The sequence below is a fragment of the Phoenix dactylifera genome, chromosome 7 (genome assembly GCF_051530095.1).
Source record: "Phoenix dactylifera cultivar Ajwa chromosome 7, Ajwa_hap1_PhDact_Kaust_v1.1, whole genome shotgun sequence".
NCBI classification, from domain to species: domain Eukaryota; kingdom Viridiplantae; phylum Streptophyta; class Magnoliopsida; order Arecales; family Arecaceae; genus Phoenix; species Phoenix dactylifera.
Window position 1 is genome coordinate 24811334 of NC_143196.1, and position 22320 is coordinate 24833653.

General features: G+C 42.3%; 1 pseudogene across 1 annotated transcript; it reads left to right on the top strand.

The window, feature by feature from the left end:
* The first annotated feature begins 1342 nt into the window (after window positions 1-1342).
* Window positions 1343-4280, top strand: LOC103716177 (SNW/SKI-interacting protein A pseudogene; annotated as a pseudogene). The gene is made up of 2 exons (XR_016395970.1): window positions 1343-1447; window positions 1845-4280. The product of XR_016395970.1 is annotated as an SNW/SKI-interacting protein A pseudogene (transcript).
* Window positions 4281-22320: the final 18040 nt, after the last annotated feature.

A 22320-nucleotide genomic window follows, 5' to 3' on the forward strand; every position in this document is an offset into this window, starting at 1 on the left:
GACGGCGAGTCGGGCGTGGGCGCTCGGTGGATCAGCAGGGCCACGCGCAGGTGCGCGCGCGGCCGAGCGACCAAGGCCAGAGCAGTGGCCGGGTGGGCCACTGCTGCGCGCAGGCTGGCGCGCGCAAGAAGCCGCGGGCGCAGGAGCGCGCCCGCCCAGTCTGGCGCAGGGCAATGGCCGCGCGCAGGCGCGCGGGCGAACCAGGGCACTGGGCGGCCCTGGGCGGCGGGGCAGACAGCCGCACATGGGCTGTTCCCTCAGCAGGCTGCAAGCGGGCAGTCACATGGGCTGTCCATGGACACTTGGCAGGCTGTGGTGCATTGGGCGGTGGCTGGGCAGGCTGCTGGGCAGCTGGGCAGGAGGAAGCACATTCCTCAGCCGCCAAGGAAGCACAGATCCGGGTGAAAGGTCTATTGGCCAATGGGAGGCCGTGGAGGGCTTGCACACGGATTGGTTCAGCTTGAGGGAGGCTGCAACCAGATGGCTAAGGGCTGGCTATAAAAGGGCCCTAGCCTGATGCGAGAGAAGGATTTTGGCTGAGGTCTTGTGGTAGGATTCTAGCCAAAGGAAGAGAGCTTGGAGGCTTGGGCGGGGCTCTACTTTTGGGGCTGTTTTGAGGGTCGCCAAAGGAGCGCCGAGCCACCAGGCCCTTGGCCAAAAGGGGCTTGGCCAAGGCATTGAGGCATTCCTGAAGGTCCTTGGCTGGGCACTTGCGGAGGCATCCAGGAGGCTGCTGTGGGCACTTCGGGCTGAGGCTTTTGGCCACTTGGGAGGGTTCCAAGTGCTGGCCGAAAGGAGCAAACAGAGGTGAGTGCAGTCCTTGTGTGGATTTCCTTTGGGTGGCTTGGTGGGGATTTTGTGTACCAAAAAGAGGGAGGGCATTCGGTCCTAGGAGGAGGCGGGTGCATCCCACGGCCAAAGAGGGTCTTTGGCCGGGCTAAGTGTTAGTCGAAAGGGGGTTTTCAGGGCAAAGATAGGCTGAATACGTGAGTTTTGTATTGAGCTAGCCCCTCGGCTTGTGAGGGCACATTCTTGTATTCTTGGGAAGAAATACATGACCCTTTCTCTTTATCCTCGTGTGCACTGATTCGGTTCATGGAAGTTCTTGAGCCATGACAGGGTTTAGAAGGGCTGAGGTGAGCAAAATCAGTGGGGGACTTGGTGGCTGTTCTAGAGCCAAACCAAGGTGTGCTTAGGGGTCGATCCTGCCCCGGGTTTGCACAAGGAGGCTGACCAAGGGCTTGGGCAAGGCCAAGACTTGGTGCCGCACACCGAAAAGAGGGAGAACTCAAGAAAAATTTGGTTACTTCATTCCGACCTTTTCAAGGGTGTGACACTAGGGGTAAACTCCCAACACTAACCTTTGGTCTGGTCTTCCTCCTCTTCCAATTCAAGTTCATCATTTCTGCGATCTTAGTTGGATTTCGGAGGTTTTTTCTGATTTGAGGTCCGCGAATTCCTCCTAGTATTTCTTTTGGGAACTTTTTCGTGTCTTCTGATCAATTTGGTTGTTTTATGCGATTCCCTTATCTCTTTAAAAAAATAAATTGAAAAATTTTCCATTCTTTCGCTTCTCTTCTATGTTTTTGATGGCTATATAGTGTTTATATTTTTGATTTTAAGTTAAATTTGCTTAAATCTGTTTCAATTTGTTCGATCTTCTCTTCTCCATCGTTCTTCTGATGGCAAATCTAGTTCGAATTAGGGTTTTTTGTGCACAAGAGAAGATTTTGTTTTTTATTTGAAAATAAGGTTTTTTTTGTTTTTTTTTGGTTTTTCTTCAGTTGAAATTGATTGTTTGGGTGAGAAATTGAACTATTACTGTGGGTATTTCCTCTCCTCAGGTGGTATCGGGGGATTGGGATCTTTTATCGCCCTCATGGCGGCGCTCAAGGAACTCCTCCCTGCGGCGAAATCCACCGGTGCTTCCTACTATGATCACTCGAAGGACCCATGGTTTAAGGAGCGGTACAGCTCCTCCTCGGACCCCTCCCGGTCCTCCGCCGTCAAGCCTAACCCGGTCCCGTCATATGGGAAGCGCTCGGGTTTCATCCCTCGGAAGCCGGAGGGCTTCGGCGATGGGGGTGCTTTCCCTGAGATCGATGTTGCCCAGTACCCACTCGGCATGGGCAGGAAGGACGATAAGCCCGGCTCTAAGATCCTTTCCCTTACTGTTGACTCCCAGGGGAATGTCGCATTTGATGCGATCGTAAAGCAGAACGAGAATGCCCTGAAGATTGTGTACTCCCAGCATAAGGACCTTGTCCCGAAGGTGGTGTCAGGAGAAGGGAAGCATGAGGAAGAGGTGGAGAAGGAGATCGAGGAGACTACTGAGAGGGCAAAGGCTGCTTTGTAAAAGATTGTTAATGTTAGGTTGAGTGCAGCGCAGCCGAAGAATGCCCCCTCCCAGTCATTAGAATCGAAGTTTATCAAGTACAAACCCTCCCAACAGCGTGCAGCATTCAATTCTGGGGCAAAAGAAAGGATCATTCGGATGGTTGAGATGCCTGTCGACCCTCTCGAGCCCCCCAAGTTCAAGCACAAGAGGGTCCCGAAGGCATCGGGTTCTCCTCCGGTGCCGGTCATGCACTCCCCACCTCGTCCTGTCACCAGCAAGACTGGAAGATTCCACCTTGCATCTCGAATTGGAAGAATCCAAAAGGTTACACGATCCCCTTGGACAAGCGTCTGGCTGCTGATGGAAGGGGTCTTCAGGAAGTGCAGATAAACGACAACTTTGCAAAGCTCTCTGAGGCTTTGTACGTGGCAGAGCAGAAGGCTAGAGAGGCTGTTGCGATGAGATCAAAGATTCAGAAGGAGTTAATGCTGAAGGAAAAGGAAAGGAAGGAGCAGGAGCTCCGTGCACTGGCTCAGAAGGCCCGGTCGGAGAGTACTGGCATCGCTCCTGCCCCTGCTGCCCATGTGCCTGCGGACAAGAATATGCTTGATGATGATATGAGAGCGGAGCCCCATGAGCAGCGGAAGGAGACGAGGGAGGAAAGGGAAGAGAGGCTGCAGCGCGATAAGGTTCGTGAGGAACGGAGGCGTGAGAGGGAGAGGGAGAGAAGGTTGGAAGCTAATGAAGCTGCAATGGGAAAGAAGAGTAAAGATTACAAGGGACAGGGACCGTGATATTAGCGAGAAGGTTGCTCTTGGTATGGCTAACGTTGGAGCTGGACGCACTGGGGAGGTTATGTATGACCAGAGGCTGTTTAACCAGGACAAGGGAATGGAGTCTGGATTTGCTGCTGATGACCAGTACAATATTTATGATAAGGGCCTGTTTACAGCTCAGCCTACACTTTCAACGCTGTACAAGCCTAAGAAGGATGCTGATGCAGATACGTATGGAGGGGCTGATGAGCAGCTGGAGAAGATTATGAAGACTGAGAGGTTCAAGCCTGACAAGGCTTTCACTGGTGCTTCTGAGAAGCCATCTGGTAGCAAGAGAGAGAGACCAGTAGAGTTTGAAAAGCCAGAAGAGAATGATCCCTTCGGGTTGGATCAGTTCTTGACAGAGGTGAAGAAGGGTATATAAAAAGGCAATGGAAAAGATTGGTGGTGGAGGAACTATGAAAGCAAGCGCAGGGTCTTCAATGAGAGATGACCACGAGGGAGGAGGATCTGGAAGGACTTGCATTGCATTTGAAAGAGGACGTTAAGAAGGCTACCAGGTTCAGATATTTTCTGTTTACTTAACCTCTCAAGCACCTGATTCTTAAATAAAGTTTCAGGCTAAAGGTAAGCTTCGAGAGCTCAGATCTATGATTGTCTCCGGAACAGCATCGATACGGTTGATCAAGTCACTACGCGCCGATAGATGAAACACTTATAAATGTTTGAGCTGTTGTGGATCTTTAATGCCAAAGTCGTGGGTCTTTAAAATGATCGGTGTATGCTTGTTCATGACTGAGAACTACATCAGTGTGTGGTAAACTTCTCTTTTGAAATAATTAGTAAATCTATGTTGTCTTGAGTAGATCCTTTAAGTTAAGGTAGATTAGTCTTTTTATTTCAGATAGTCTAGTGGATTTACAACATCATGAATGTTTGCATTATTGTAAATAAAAATATTTTTCTTATTAGTGGAATTGATCTTAATGTAGAATCATAGAGGTTATATCTTGGTGGAAATTTCTATAAATCTTTGAACTAGATTGTTAGATTTTTGTGGAAAAAAAAATTTATAAATTAAGGCTATGTGTTGATCATGGATTTTGTATCACCATAGGAGAAATGCTAGTGGAATTTCATGAGAGGCATCAATGAGTTTAATCTAGAAGAAAAGATTTGAGGTGGTTGAATATGCTAAGAGTAAGTTAATCTAGTATTTATCAATAGAGCATACCATTAATATTCTTAAAAGAGAGATCAATATCAAATTGTATAAAGAAATTGTCAAAAGAATCTAGAGTTGGCTTAGTTCAAATTGAATCTAGAATATGATTACTTGATCATACAACGGCACAAATATGGGAATTATCTCGAGGGTTAATCATGATCGAGTGTATTTGGAAAGTAAGGATAAAATTTTGCTTAGATTTTATTAAAAAAATGATGATGATCTAGGGTTATTAAGAAATTTTGGTTAATATTGATCAGAGTTGTGCAACGAAAGTATGGTGGATTGAGTCATTTTAAACTTGTCAAAAGTATTAATTGTGTTTTGTAATATGTTATGATAGAAGACTAGATTTTTCAATAAAAAAGGCTTTTGTTAATAAGAAAAGGTGAATACTGTTGATTTTTAGGTTAATCATGATATGACTACGTTATCTTTTTGATAGATTTTTCTATTGTTGATATGCTAAAAAAATTTTGAGCATTTCACGACTAGGGTGAGTTGATCATTGATTGAATATGATCTAAAATTTTTAAGAAACCAAATAAGTCTGAGTGGAGGTCCACGTGAGTGCAGCCAAATCTAGCTCTAAATTTATTTTATTTTGTCAAAAAGATGCAGTATGTATGTCAATGGTTGAAACACATCCGTTATCCCCAACCCCCATTTTCTCCCTCACCCAAACCTTATTCCTTTCTTTTTCTGTTCTTATCTTCTCCATTTCCTTTTTCTTCCTCCCAATTGAGCATGGAGTTTGTTCCTTTCCTTTTCTTCCCTTCCTTTTTCTTTTCCTTTTTCCTTCCTTTTCTCTCTTTCCTTCTTTTCTTCCCAGCAACTCAGCGAGCTTCCTCCTTTTTTTCTTTTCTTCTCATTTTGTTCCTCCTTCTCCCCATCAATTAGGCAAGCAAAGCTGCTTCTCCTTCTCTTTCCTTTTTCTTGTCCTCCCCTATTCCTTTTCTTCTTTATCCTCTTTATCTTCTTCTTCTTCTTCACTTCTTCTTTAACGCAATAATGGGTTAATGTCACCATGCAATCCTTCTCTTCTTTTTCTTTTTTCTCTCCTCCCTTCGTACATTGTCTCTCCACATATGCCAATTGAACTCTGCTTGACCTTTCATTTTCTCTTCTTTACTTTCTTTGTTCTCTCTCTCTCTCTCTCTATTATAGCAATACTGCCCTTCTTCTTTTGTTTCTCTCTTCCATGCATGTGTCCTCACCCTTTCTCTCTCAAGACACTGGAACTTTCTTCCTCTCCAGACATCGGAACCTCTCTTCCCAGTAATACAGGCTCTTCCCATGAGAACCCCAACGGCTCTCTCAATTCAAACTTCCATAACGTTTCAAACGGTTTAAAACGTTTCGTAAATAGTAACTGTTGAGACGGAGAAACGGAAACCAGTTGAAACAGGACTTTGAACTTCATGATCTAGAAACTTCATCCCTTTGAATTTTAGATTAGTTACATTCAGTTACAATTTGCATTGCTTAATAGCTAGATTAGTTACACTTTAAATCCAGCTCAAATGTATATAAATATCACCAATCTGTACACTGAAAGTGAAGAGAAAGAATGAAAACAGCTTCTTCCTTCTCCCCTGTTCCCAGCTTCAGTTCTTTCTTTCTAACATGGTATCAAAGCAGGTGCTAGAATTTCGAATCAAGCTTCTTCTTCTTCTTTGAAGATGCATTAATCTGTATCAGCCATTTCTTTTTGTCATAGGATTGTTCTAAAATGGCAGATGGAGAATCTTCAGCTCATGTATCCCCTGCATACTCTTCAACTCACATTCCTTCTCCCTCCGAAGATCCAAACAGTCCATTTTTCCTTCATCACAGTGATAACGCTAACACTGTGGTGATCACTCCTTTAATAGGATCCAATTATCTCTCATGGAACAGATCCTTCACTTTGGCCATTTCCGTCAAGAATAAGCTGGGATTTCTTGATGGAACTATTCCCACACCAGAATCAACAAGTCCTTTTTACTTACCCTGGTTGAGATGCAATAATCTAATCCTTTCATGGATTCTGAATTCCATTTCAAGGGAAATTGCATCCAGTGTTTTGTATATAAATTTTGCAAGGGAAGTATGGGAAAAGTTAAAAATCCGGTTTGCACAACCGGATAATGTAAGGATCTATCAACTTCAACAACAACTCAGCTCGGTGATGCAGGAAACCCAATCAGTAAGTGATTATTTCACTCAATTCAATGCCATTTGGGAAGAATTGCACAACTACAGACCACTGCCTTCGTGTACTTGTGGATATTTTACATGAAATGCAGTGGGAACTATCAGTGAAGTTCAACAGAAGGATTATGTGTTCAAATTCTTAATGGGACTGAATGATTCATATGACAGTATAAGAGGTCAGGTAATTCTTATGAGTCCTATGCCCTCCTTAGATAAAACTTTCTCATTAGTTTTACAAGAGGAAAGGCAAAGGGAAGCACGTGCATTAACACTTCCTACCTCTGAATCCTCTGCATTTTCTGTAACACATACAAAGAGAAGAGAGAAGTCAGAATTAGTGTGTTATCATTGTGGGAAAATCGGACACATTAAAGACAAATGCTATAGGCTGATAGGATTTCCACCCAACTTCAAGTTTCCCAAAATCAAATCCGGAAATCCCAATAGTATTCCTTGGAACAAATATTCAGCAAATCAAGCAATCATTCAGAGCAAAGAGAAGGAACCAATCTCATCTCAGACAGCGCTCACACAAGCTCAAATGCAGCAACTCATTGATCATTTCAATGCTCAGATGCTTCATCAACCTAAGTCAAATGACTCATCTTCCCTGATGATGGGGACATCAGCTAGGTCCTCATTTTATTTGCATATTTGTTTATTTTTATTTCTGGGTTTATTTGTGTTTTAGGGTTTATTTGTGGTTTATTTTATTGTGGGCTTATTTGCATTTTTAGGGCTTATTTGTGGGTTTATTGGGAATTATTTTATGTAAGGGGTTTTATTTTAATTGTTCTTATGGGGCCCTATTTATAGGGAACTTTTATGTTGATTAGGGTTTAATGAAGAATTAGACATTTTCTCTCCACCTATTCTCCTCCTCTCTTCTTCTCTTCTCCTCTTCTCCTCCTCCTCCTCTTTCGCTTCTCCATCTTCTTCTGTTCTGATTTAAATCCCACTGAAGTTTTTCCTCCAGATTTGGTGCGGCATCAACTTGGTATCAGAGCAAGGCTGGTTTTGCCCCTGCTGCCAAAGCCCCGATCCAACAACAGCCTTCCTTTCCCTCGGTTCTCACGGTGCTTCAAGGAGAACAGGCCTTTCCCTCTATCAGTTCTGCTCAACAACAAAACAAAAAGATCGTTCTTTCGGTTTTCACAAAAAGGGGACAGAGGGAACAACCCTGATTCACCGAGCTTCTCTCGGTTCCTCTCCTTCCTTCTGTCAGCTTCACATAAAAAAAAAGAGAAAACTTTGTGTAGCCGAGAGAGGAGAAAGAACAACAGTCCCTGTGCCGGATTCCCCCTGCCCGTCGTCGCACTTGATCCTGCCGCCGCCATCAGTCGCCGCCGCTTCCCCCACCACCGGCAAACACTGTCAGCCGGTGTATGGCCGAGCGCCGACGGATCCCCGGACTCCTGTGGGCGCACGAGCTCTACGCCGTACCCCGACCACGGACACCGGAGCGTGTCGAAGGGCCACGAGTGACTCCTGCTGCCGGAAAGAGGAAGAGCGTCGCCGATCTATTTTCAACCTTGTCCCTCGGCACTGTCGACGCACCCGCCGACCACCGCGCACAAGGGAATCTCGGCCGCCACCACGACCAGCCGCCGCCTGTCGCCGCCGACAACGGAGCCACGGCTGCGATCTCCGTCGCCGTTTCGTTTGGCCGCTCCGCAACCACCGCCGAAGCGACCGGAATGCCCTCCCGAATCGATCGGGAGGTTGAAGAAGAAGTTATGGTAACGGGTCGGTTCTAAACCCGTTACCCACAACCCGGTAACCCGGGTCTCTAAAAAAAAAAAAATATTTCACGTGACCTGCACGTGCTGGTCTTTACAGTTATCGGAGCGGGTTTCATCCGAAACCCGAAACCGATAACCCGAACCCGTTAAGGTTCAAAAAAAAAAAAAATCCCGTAGGATCACGTGACCTGCACGTGTTCCCAAAAAAAAAAAACTAACCTCTGTTCTGCCGAAGAGGAAACCCTAGGGTTTCCACCGCCTCCTTCGCCGCCGTCGCCGAGCTCAGCCTGCAGCGCCACCACCAGCCGCTCCGCCTTTCCTCCTCGCCGCCTCTGCCGTGCCGTCTCTGCCGCCGACGCCTTCTCCTCCGTCAACCGAGCCCGTGCCGCCCCTGTGCCCGTGCCGTCCGTGCCGCTCCACCTTCGCCGCCGAGAGTTCCTCCACCCGTGTCGCTCCGCCGTCGCCGCCTCTGCCCGTGCCGCTTCCTGCCGCCGCCGAGATCCGCCATCGCCCTAGCCCCTCCGCTACGCCGCCCGAACTAGCTGCGACGCCGTTGGGCAGCTAACACACCTTCCCCTTTCTCTCCACTCCCCTTTCGGTCCCCAATTTACTCCTTCACTCGCGCCCCATTTCTGCGCCCGATCCACCGTATCACCTGCGGCCCAACTGACTGCAGGGCCCGCCACTGATTCAAGGATCAACTCACAAGCCTCCCTCATTTACAGGCCCACTAGCCACACCACACAGTACACCCCAAAGTTGACAGGTTCAGCAGGCCCCCCAGTTGCTGTAACTCGACCAGATTCACGCCATCCGACGAGCTGACTCAGCGCGCCCCGACCGTCGCCCCAGCCCACGAGTACATGATTCTGATTGACTGTATCCGCCACAGGTATCAGGTTTTTCCTCCTTTTGGGCTTGTTTATCTAATTATGTTCTAGTTCTCTTGCATGACAATCCTATTTTGAAACTTATTTTCTTGTCAAACTGCAAAACCCAGAACATTTAACACCACACCCGTCCTACCTACCATTTAAATCTATGTATTAAATTAGCACACCTTAGCGACAGGATAGTTCTCAACATCCATAGATCAGATTACTTTCGGACGTTGAATGACCGTAAAACGTGATTGCAACCTAATTTCTTATAGTGACTAATTTTCTACTTTAATTCTGAAATAACCAAAGTACCAATTAGTAACATTTAATTTTAAGTTACTTTTGTGAAAATTTGCTGATTTCCGAATTCATAGTAGGTTGCATTAGTAGGTCGTCCTGCATCACATTTGGTCAATTAGGGTTCATTATTAGCATTGCATATCATATCATCAACTAGAGTAGTTCCTGCATGCCCACCCGTAGTGGTAGAGAGTACCTCCTTACTGACTCTCAGTCCCCTTTACCCACCATGGACCCCAGAGTTTTACAAGATATTTTGGACCAACTAGCTGCATTACGAGCTGATCAAGACGAATTCAAACGAGAGATCCGTGCTCTAGTGCAACATCCTACGACTCCTGAGCCGTCAACCCCATTCGCGGCTTACCCCGAGCTTGGTTTGGCTACACCACCGGTGGCTTTTTCCCATCCTCCTAGGAACCAACTTCCTTCTGATCACCAGCGCGATTTTGATGAGCGACTACTTCGTACCGTACGAGTAGATGCCCCCACATTTGCTGGTCAATTAGAGCCGAGCGTCTACCTTGATTGGAGAGCAGCCATGGACAATTATTTTGAGTGGTACGATATGACTGAAGATAGAAAAGTACAGTTTGCCAAAATGAAGCTTATTGGGCAAGCTCACTGGTACTGGCATAACGTTGAACATCGGCGTGAGACCCAGAGGCTTCCACGCATCACCACTTGGGAGGATATGAAAGAAAAACTGAATGAGAAGTATCTGCCATTCTCTTACCGACAACGCCTTATGGATAGGTGGCAGAAACTAACTCAAGGAACTTCAACTGTTGCCGATTACATTGCACGATTTGAGGAGTTTCACATGAGGTGCGGTGTAATCGAAGAGGAGACTGTTACTCTTTCTAGGTTTCGGGCAGGACTCCGCGAGGAGATCCAGAAAGAATTGATCCTCCGAGAGATTACTACCCTTGGCCAGGCATACCAATTGGCTCAAGATGTGGATAGTTTTTTACGAGTCGCTGTGGTGAGACGTACCGACTCTCGGTTCTTACCCCCAGGAGCCCGACCTAATCAAAGCTATCTCCCTCAACCTAGACCACTCTCCAATCATCCTTTCCAGCCCGGTTCTAGCCAAACACCGACTAGGACGTTCCCGGTGCCTGTTCAAAGTACATCAACTGATAAAGAAAAAGGCATATTAGGGTCCAACCCGCCCTTAAGAAACCAAACCCAGTGTTTCAGGTGCCAAAAGTTTGGCCACATTGCGTCCCAATGTAATGCCAAGACCTATTTAATGACTGAACTGGAAGCAGGAACCCAGGATACTGAGTGTGTCGAAGAAGTCTATGAACCAAACATCGAGGATTTTGTAGATGACTTTGGAGACGAAAAGACCGGATTAGAGTTTGTTCAGACTGAATACCAAAATGAGCCCACTGATAGGAATGACCAAAACCATAGGCTCCATGTGGTTAGGTGCACACTAGCCCAAACAAAGACCGAACAAGACTGGCGAAGAACCTTCCTATTTTATACACTTATTAAGATCAATGGTAAAACATGCAAAATCTTATTTGATAGCGGGAGTTGCATCAATGCCATTGCGTCTGGAGTTGTTTCTCGCCTTGGCCTGAAATCTACCCCTCATCCTAATCCATATAAAGTAGCCTGGGTAGATAAGACGTCCATTTCGGTATCAGAAAGATGCCTTGTCCCGATTCAATTCCTATCTTATAAAGACGAGATTTGGTGCGACTGCCTTCCGATGGACGTAGGTCAAGTCATTCTAGGAAGACCTTGGTTATACGATAGGGACGTCACACTTCATGGTCGGTCAAACTCGTGTAGTTTTATGTTCCAGGGTCGGAAAATTATACTGAATTCATTGCCTCCTAGAGAGCCCGGCCCTGAGAAGAAGGGTGCTACACCACGAAAAGATGAGTCACTTCACATCATTACTTCGAAAGAGGTAATGAAAGATATCGAAAGCCATTCACCTGTATTCGCCCTTGTGGCTAGAGTTATCAATGTGGAGTCAAATGCCGAGCATCCGGCCGCCGTAGTTCCTCTGTTGGAGGAGTTTCACTCTGTTTTCCCAACTGATCTTTCAGAGGCACTCCCTCCAATGCGTGATATCCAGCACGTAATTGATCTCATTCCTGGAGCGTCACTGCCAAATCTTCCCCACCATAGACTCAATCCAAACGAGCATACTGAACTGAAACGCCAAGTTGACGAACTCTTCACTCGAGGGTATATTCGTGAGAGTTTGAGTCCCTGTGCTGTACCTGCACTCCTCACTCCCAAGAAAGATGGCTCTTGGAGGATGTGCGTCGATAGCCGTGCTATCAATAAAATCACGGTTAAGTATCGTTTTCCCATTCCTAGGCTGGACGACCTTTTAGACTATATGTCTGGTGCTACAATTTTTTCCAAGATCGACCTAAAGAGTGGGTACCACCAGATTCGAATTCGTCCTGGGGATGAATGGAAAACTGCATTCAAAACCAAAGATGGACTCTACGAATGGTTAGTAATGCCTTTCAGATTAACAAATGCTCCAAGTACTTTTATGAGGGTAATAACACAGATCTTTCGACCTTTCTTGAACAAATTTGTCGTTGTATATTTTGATGACATCCTCATCTATAGTCAAACTCAAGAGCTCCATCTCTCACACCTAAGGCAGGTTTGTGATGTCCTGCGGAAAGAAAGCTTCTTTGCAAACCCTAAGAAGTGTGCCTTTCTGACTGATCACGTCACTTTCTTAGGATTCATAGTGTCTTCCAAGGGTGTCTCCGCTGATCCAGCAAAAGCAAGCGCGATAGTCGATTGGCCTGAGCCCAAGACCTTAGCAGAAGTACGTAGTTTTCATGGTCTCGCTACTTTCTATCGTCGCTTCATTAGAAATTTTAGTTCAATAATGTCTCCCATCATAGATTGCATGAAGAAAGGAGACTTTATCTGGACTAAGTCGGCATCCCAAGCATTTAAAGATATTAAGTATAGGATGACCGAAGCACCTGTCTTGCACCTTTCCGATTTCACTAAGGTATTCGAGGTCGCATGTGATGCCTCTGGCGTTGGCATAGGTGGTGTGTTAAGCCAAGAAGGTCACCCTGTCGCGTTCTTTAGCGAAAAGTTAAGTGACGGCAGGTTGCGTTATTCCACCTATGATAAGGAATTCTATGTGGTAGTGCAAACTTTGCGACATTGGCGACACTATTTGCTACCGCAAGAATTTGTCCTCTATTCAGACCATGAGGCTTTAAAGTATCTCAATTCTCAAAAGAAACTAAACCTTCGACACGGCCGATGGATTGAGTTTCTACAAGCCTATACTTTTGTGCTGAAATATAAAGCTGGAGTTGAGAACAAGGCTGCTGATGCGCTCAGTCGACGGATCTTCCTCCTATCCATGATGAGCACTGAAGTAATTGGTTTTGAAAGGTTCAGAGAACAATATACCACCTGTCCCGATTTTAGTAATGTATACCTGACCTTACGAGATGGAGTAGAGAGAGCACGATGATTTCTTTTTACAAGATGATTATCTCTTTCGCTTCGACCGATTGTGTATTCCTCGAACTTCTTTGAGAGATTTTCTAGTATGGGAAGTACACGCTGGAGGACTGTCTGGGCATTTCGGGAGAGACAAAACCATTGAAATGGTGGAAAGACGTTTCTTCTGGCCGAGTCTCAAGAGAGACGTGGCCAAAATCGTCGCTCAGTGCCGCACATGTCAATTAGCCAAACAACGTAAACAGAACACTGGGCTTTACACTCCACTACCTGTTCCTGATTGTCCGTGGCAAGATGTTAGCATGAATTTTGTGTTAGGGCTTCCACGTACCTCGACCAAACACGATTCCATTTTTGTAGTAGTGGACCGGTTCTCTAAAATGGCTCATTTTCTCCCATGTTCTAAGACTTCTGATGCTTCTAGGATTGCGAAACTCTATTTTGACGAAGTCGTTAGACTCCATGGTCTCCCAAAATCTATTGTGTCCGATAGGGATGTTAAATTTATGAGCTATTTTTGGAAAACTCTTTGGCACATGATGGGTACCAAATTAAAATTTTCCTCTGCCTATCATCCCCAAACTGATGGCCAGACCGAAGTTGTCAACCGAAGTCTAGGGAATCTTTTAAGATGTCTGGTAGGTGAGCATGCTAGGACTTGGGATCTCGTGTTACCAACTGCCGAGTTTGCATATAATAGTTCGGTCAATAGGACCTTAGGCATGAGTCCTTTTGAAGTGGTGCATGGATATAAACCTAGGCAACCCATAGACTTGATTCCCATGTCTCATCAACATAGAGTCTCTGAGTCTGCACAATCATTTGCTTCACACTTGCATTCATTGCATCAGGAGATCAGCAAACATATTCACTCTAATAACTTAAAATATAAATCCCTTGCTGATTTGCACAGACGTTATAAAGAATTGATTGTAGGCGATTCTGTCATGGTAAGAATTAGACCTGAACGACTTCCTTCGGGGACGTTCAAAAAGTTGCAATCTCGTAGTGCGGGACCGTTCAAAGTACTAAAGAAAATCAGTTCGAATGCGTATGTTGTAGATCTTCCTGACGACTATGGGATTAGTGCGACATTTAATATTGAAGATTTAGTCCCATACAAGAAATCAACATTCATTCCTTCTGACCCTTTTGTTGATACATCCACTGTTGTTGATCACCCTGATCTAGCACCTGCTAGTGAGCCTCCACCTCCACAGTTTCATGCACGCAGAGAACACATAGAACATATATTAGATGAGCAGGTTATATCTACCAGGAGAGGAAGCTATCAACGTTACCTTGTTCGGTGGAAAGGTCGACCCGAATCAGATGTGTCGTGGATTTCGCGAGCTGAGTTGCAGCGCCTTGACTCGGATCTTCTGGAGCAGTACGACAGCCGACCCGATCTACACTCGACGGGGTCGAGTTTTTCCCACCCGGGAGGAGTTGATGGGGACATCAGCTAGGTCCCCATTTTATTTGCATATTTGTTTATTTTTATTTCTGGGTTTATTTGTGTTTTAGGGTTTATTTGTGGTTTATTTTATTGTGGGCTTATTTGCATTTTTAGGGCTTATTTGTGGGTTTATTGGAAATTATTTTATGTAAGGGGTTTTATTTTAATTGTTCTTATGGGGCCCTATTTATAGGAAACTTTTATGTTGATTAGGGTTTAATGAAGAATTAGACATTTTCTCTCCACCTATTCGCCTCCTCTCTTCTTCTCTTCTCCTCTTCTCCTCCTCCTCCTCTTTCGCTTCTCCATCTTCTTCTATTCTGATTTAAATCCCACTGAAGTTTTTCCTCCAGATTTGGTGCGGCATCACCTGATGACCAAGCCATCCACAGAATCAAACACTCACTCCTTTGCTAACATGGCAGGTACTTCCATATTTACTTCTTCAGCACTTTTTGTCATCAATCAGAATTCTAAGCTAGTCAAAGAACAAGGAACTCCATGGATAATTGACACAGGAGCCACTGATCACATGGTTTGTTCAGTTTCCTTTCTTACTTCCATAATTTCTGAAACACATGCACATGTTCAGATGCCGAATGGAACTAAGGCAAGAGTGACTCATATTGGAAATGTGAAGCTATCAGAACATCTAACACTCACAAATGTTTTGTGTGTGCCTTCCTTTACTTTTAATCTTCTCTCGGCCAGTAAACTCATCCATGATGCTTCTCTGTGTCTTATCTTCTTGGACAAACTATGTTTTATACAGGACCCCTCTTCATGGATGACGATTGGGTTTGCAAAGGTTCATAATGGTCTCTATTTCTTCCTTCCAAGTTCTGCAGACAACCAAACTACCCTTCCAAGTTCTTTTCCCAAAAGTCGGGCTCTTCATGCTAAAGCCGAACATTCTTTTGATCTTTGGCATTTTAGACTGGGACACTTATCCAACCTTCGATTGAATTTAATTCAATCTCATGTCACTGATGTAAAAGGAAATGAGCCAATGCAATGTACTGTTTGTCAGTTAGCCAAGCAAAAAAAAACAACCATTTCCTATAAGCAACTCTGTTACTTCTTCTCCATTCGATTTAATACATTGCGACATATGGGGCCCCTATTCCCAAGCATCCATTCAAGGTCATCACTATTTTCTAACCATAGTTGATGATTATAGCCGAATAACCTGGATATATCTTATGAAGTTCAAATCTGAAGCTAGATACCTTATGCAAACTTTCATTCACTTAGTTCAAACCCAGTTCAATGCCAAGGTGAAGCAAATCAGGATTGATAATGGCTTGGAATTTCATATGCCCGAATTCTATAGTTCCAAGGGAATTATACTTCAAAAAAACTTGTGTCTACACTCCACAATAAAATGGCATTGTGGAAAGGAAACACCAGCATTTACTCACTGTTGCTAGAGCCCTTCTCTTCCAAGCTTCACTTCCAACAAAATTCTGGGGAGATGCAGTTCTAACAGCTACCTATCTAATCAATCGTATACCCACTCCTACTCTCAAAAATAAATCTCCATATGAAACTCTCTTTGGCTTTGTTCCTTCTTATACCCATTTAAGAGTATTTGGTTGTCTGTGCTTTGTTTCCACACTCAAACACAACAGAAATAAACTCAGTCCCAGAGCTAGCAAATGTATTTTCCTTGGATATCCAGCAGGGATTAAGGGATACAAAGTCTATGACTTAGAAGCTCAATCATGTATCATTTCCAGAGACGTTGTCTTCTATGAATCCACTTTTTCTTTTCAAAGTCCCAGTGTCAAAGAACTCGAAATTTCATCAACATCATTACCACCAGCCTTCCCAGACATATACTTACCATATCAAACAGAAATGAGTCATCTTTCCAACTCTCCGACATCCAGTTCTGTAGACATAAACATACCAAAGGAGTCACCATCATAGGATGAACATCACAACACTGATATTCTACTCAAAAGATCCAATAGAATCAGAGTTCCACCAAGCTATTTAAAAGACTACCATTGCCAGTTAGCCACAAATGCAACTGCCGAACGCCCAAAGTCTCGTTCCACCTTTCACCCTCTGTGCAAGCATCTATCTTATGACAATCTTTCATCATTCCACAAAGCATATACACTCTCCCTCTCCTTGATCAAAGAACCCAAGACATATACTGAAGCCATGACTTCTCAGCATTGGAAAGATGCAATGCGAGCTGAAATAAAAGCCCTGGAAGAAAATGGAACTTGGACCATTACTTCTCTGCCTCTGGGGAAGAAAGTTGTAGGATGCAAGTATGTTTACAAGACCAAGCTTAAATCAGATGGAACAATTGAAAGATACAAAGCTAGATTGGTGGCTTAGGGTTATACACAAAGAGAAGGATTTGATTACCAAGAGACTTTCAGCCTGGTTGCAAAACTCACAACCATAAGGGTACTTCTTGCCTTAGCAGCAATTCACGGTTGGCATTTGGAACAATTAGATGTTCACAATGCATTCCTTCATGGGGAGTTAGATGAAGAAATATATATGGAATTACCTCCGGGTTATCAGATTAAGGGGGAGTCATCTAACAAGAATTTGGTGTGCAAATTACACAAGTCCATTTATGGCCTAAAACAGGCTTCTAGGCAGTGGTACTCAAAATTCTCCTCTTCTCTTACTACTATTGGTTTTCAGCAATCAAAATCAGATTACTCCCTGTTCACAAGAGATGATAAGCATGGTTTTATAGCTCTTATAGTTTATGTGGATGATATTATTGTGGGCAGCAATAGTATGACAACAATTGATTCAATCAAAGCATATTTACATACTCAATTCAAGATAAAAGATTTGGGAACTTTGACATTCTTTTTGGGATTGGAGATTGCAAGATCAGCTGCTGGCATTCACCTATGTCAAAGAAAGTATACTCTCGAAATTCTAGAGGACACTGGGCTTCTCGGCAGTAAATCAATCACAAATCCAATGGAAATCAATCACAAATTATCACACTCATCCAAAGATTCCTTGGTTGATGTCACAAGTTTTAGAAGATTGGTTGGCAGACTCATTTACCTAACAATTACAAGACCAGATATAACCTATGCTGTGAATGTCCTCAGCCAGTTCATGGATAAACCAGCACAAATCCATTTACATGCAGCTCACTGAATTTTAAGATACTTGAAAGGTTCTATAGGCCAAGGTATATTATTTTCCTCACAATCTCCTTTTCATCTTAAAGCTTATAGTGATTCAGATTGGGCAGCATGTCCCAAAACAAGGAGGTCTGTCATTGGTATTTGCATCTTCATCGAAGACTCATTGGTCAGCTGGAAGAGCAAGAAACAAGCTACTGTATCACGATCTTCTGCAGAAGCAGAGTACCGGGCCTTAGCTCACACCAGTTGCGAAGTTGTTTGGTTACTTGCCCTGCTAAAAGAATTCAAGATACAGCATGCACAGTTGGCACTTGGATATTGTGATAATCAAGCGGCTCTTCACATCACCAAAAACCCAATCTTCCATGAAAGGACCAAACACATAGAACTGGATTGCCACTTTGTCAGGGAAAAAGTTGTAGCAAGAGTTATTAATCCAGTTCATATCAGCTCAAAAATTTCAACTGGCAGATATATTCACAAAAGCTCTGTCTGCTACCTCCTTTCATTTCTTGCTATCCAAGATGGGCACGATGAACATCCATGCCCATCTTGAGGGGGAGTCTCAAGACACTGGAACTTTTCTTCCCAGTAACATAGGTTCTTCCTTTCCAGACATCGGAACCTCTCTTCCCAGTAATACAGGCTCTTCCCATGAGAACCCCAACGGCTCTCTCAATTCAAACTTCCATATCGTTTCAAACGGTTTAAAACGTTTCGTAAACAGTAACTGTTGAGACGGAGAAACGAAAACCAGTTGAAACAGGACTCTGAACTTCATGATCCAGAAACTTCATCCCTTTGAATTTTAGATTAGCTACATTCAGTTACAATTTACATTGCTTAATAACTAGATTAGTTACACTTTAAATCCAGCTCAAATGTATATAAATATCACCAATCTGTACACTGAAAGTGAAGAGAAAGAATGAAAACAGCTTCTTCCTTCTCCCCTGTTCCCAGCTTCAGTTCTTTCTTTCTAACATTCTCTCCCCCTATCCTCTCTCTCCCTATGCGACACATCCTTCCATTCTTCGATCTATTTCTTGTATGTCCCTTACCTTTTCTCTTAACCTCTCTCTCCCATGCCACAATCTCTCTCTTCTTCATTCACTTCCCCAAGAGAACGCTGACTCCCTTATATCCTCCTTATTTCCTTCTTTCCCATGCTCTTTCTTCCCTTCTCCCATGTGCAAGCATCCCCAAGCACCTTCCCATAATATCGCCGAACATCTCCCTTGTCCTCCACCACCCACTGCTAATCTGTAGTATTCTCTCCCCCCTTCTTTATCTTCATCTTTCTTGCACCCTATCATCTCTCTCTCTCTCTCTCTCTCTCTCTCTCTCTATTATATGTACGATTTGATGATCTCTCTCACACCAGGAGACTAGGCCCTATGATCTCCAAGGGGCATCCATCGGAGTCTAATCCTACATCTAAGGTAATCAATAAATTCTTACTTGACATCATAATTATTTTTATATTATAGGTCAGTTGATAAATATTTTGAAGGGGACAAATAGATTAATTAGGTGTCCTTGTATGTTAGGCTAGGAGATGTTTTCCTATATTAATTACCACTCTACTATCCAGAGGTAAAGCTTCTAATTTACAGATCTAAGGTCACCATTCCTAATATGGAAGAACCTTAACTTGTGGAGCCCTAAAATGGTCTCGCAAACTAGTGAAAACTTCCCTATTACTAAGAGTGAAGAAAAGGTTGGATTGTCAAGATGATGCTTTATAATTTTTAAAAGGAAGCCTAATTGATTGATGCACATATTTTAGGTTGTGGGTAGCTTTTTACTGGGGAGAAGTTTCTAGATTTTGTTTATCTTGATCCATAAGTACCTCTAACACCCTATTATTTACTATGCATTTTATGTATCATTATTTTAAAAAAGATTTGAAATTCGTATCTAGATTCAGTGAAATCATTGTATTTACATGCATAATTTTGAATGTACATTTTGTAAACTTAAATGATTTGTTCTTGCAAATCAAATTTATGGAGTTTTATAAAATTCAATGAATGAAAATAATATTATGTTTTGACATACACTACACGACAAATAGTTTTAATATATGGATCAATTGTTAAGGAAAGCATAAGGTTCGTATCAGTTTCTTAACTTGGTCTTGATTATGTATCGAGAAACAATCTTGTGTTGGATCTATTGGTAATTTGGAGACTGTATCAATTGTTAATGTCAACTTTATATTTATGAAGTTATTAAATTTTAGTGTTGAAATTATTGTTATTTTAGGATTCTTGGAAGATCTGCTATTGGACTAGAAAGATGCAGATAGGCCTTGCACATCTAATAGGGCAAGACCCTACAGGATATGGAACCATGTATCACATTCCCAGCTCATGCCATTGAATTTGGGTGTGACAATGTCTCTCTACAAGAATAATGATGAGAGCATCAAATGTTTCAGTTGAATTAGAAATTTCTCTCCAATGGATGTCAACAGAAGATGGAATCAATTGATGAATCAAGCTTGGATCCTCTCAATTACAAGGACCATCTAGTCAGAATCACAACCTTCTGAGGGTGTGTCACGCTCCAAATTGAGTCTATAACAGATGTCGCATGCTTGAAAGGCAAACCAAACAAACATGCAAGATTATCGATACACTAAATCTAATCATTTTATAATAATTTTGAATCAATAATAAAACAATCTTTATCATTGAGAATTTAGGTCCACTAAAGGCTCCAAATAGTCTAGTATGCTCCCTCAAGTCCTATGGTCAATCATATAACAAAATCTGAAATAATAATTATAATAATAATGAGCTACACTAACCTAATAAGCGACATAATACTTCAAAGTGGATCAAAGTATGTCAATAAATAATACATCAAATACAAAAATATTCATTGACTGGTCCAAATTTCATTCTTATCATATATCATAGAATAATGCTTATTTTTCTTTTCAAAAATATACTTTTCACTAACTAATATTAAATCTAATAATTAGCTATGGACACATAACCTAGTGGCATGGATCAATCAATAGGTAATAGATAACTAGTAATCAGTGCCCAAATACTATTATTCTAATTATCGGTAGTATGGTATTGAAACTTATTTTTTAGATTAAAAATTTATAGGGCCAACGTATAATTTTCATAATCATAATGAATATATAAATATAAAAGTACTTTCATAGGTTATCCAGTCAAGTATTCCAAAATAGTTCATACATTCAAAATAACTTATTTTCAGAAGCATAAAAATGTATATTTAATTCTTATCATTTTTAAAGATAAAATATAACATGCTTAACCAATTAATAAAATAGATGGAGAAATCATAAAAACTATTTTATCAAGCAATATAATTTATAATTTTGTAAATATCTTAGAAAACACACTATGAAACATTAAGTCACTTACCTTGTGGATGTCAAAATCATCTTACCAGGTTTCTTCGAACCTAATAATCCAAAACCATATGCATGTATTGAATTAGTGGCATAATTATATCTTCAAAAATTTCTAAAATTCTTCAAAATTATAAAAGTTTTATTTTCTATATTAATAACTACTATAATAGAGGAATCAGCTACCATTCTACAGCTTGACCACTAATCTTGCCCCGTTTTTCTTTATAGAGCGATAAGAAGCTGAAGGTAGCAAAACAAGTTGAATAGAAATCTTTACACAAATTAAGTAAAGGGTTTTTTGCATGAATACCCTTCTAAATATCGGATTTTGTATGAATACCCTTCCAAATTGATATTTCATATATACCCTCGTAAAACACTTGTTTTGCCATTCTACCTTTTTTTTTATTTTTGTTTTTGCATATGTTCCCATGCTATCTAACGACATTAAAAAATTAACAGTTTCAAATTAAAATGACTAAAATATCTTAATGGGTAGACATGCAAATAGGTCGCGATCCCGATAGCAGGAAAAGAAGACAAGGACAATAACATAATTTTAAAATTTTATTTTATTTTTAATTAATATAAATATGATTTTTCTTAACACTGTTAGAACAACCGTTATATTACGGGCATTTGTATAATAACAGAGTTTTACGAGGGTATACATGCAAATATCAATTTTGGAAGGATATTCATGTAAAATTCGATATTTAGAAGGGTAACCATGCAAAAAACCTTTAAATAAAAGAACGAATTCGTTAAAAATCTGATAACACTTTGTATCAATCGACGATAACCCAATCCAACAAATGAAGGAACAAAGATCAAATGAAACCTTAATTGAAGCATCAGAATTATTTAGCTATGCAAGAAACTATGGATTAGAAAAGAAAAGATGAACAAAATAAACAATAGGAAGCCTACCTAGGATTAATGGATTCCATCACAGATGAGTACCGAAGGTGAGGCTCAGCAAGGAAGAGGAGGAAGATAAGAAGAGAGAGGGAGGGAAAACAACAGTTTGGGTGAATGCAAGAGAAAGATAAGTAGAAATGAGAGAGAAGAGAGAGAATATGAGGAAGAGATAGAGAGAGATGTGGAAAGCAGTGGAGGAGGGTGAGAGAGCGGGCAAGGAGAGGGGATGGAGCGAGCATATGCGAGATTATCCAGGTATGGGTAAGAGTGCTCTATTTATCTATCACACTCCATTCTCCTTTGTTCTTATCCACGAGAGACAGCGGGCGCATGCATGAAGAAAAGAAAATCAGGCGCGTCCCCTCTCTTTGTGTTTATATGCTGGAATGAGGATGGTGGGAAAGGTTGTGAAAATAGGGGACCTGTTTCATTGTTTAACGCTTTAGAATAAGAATG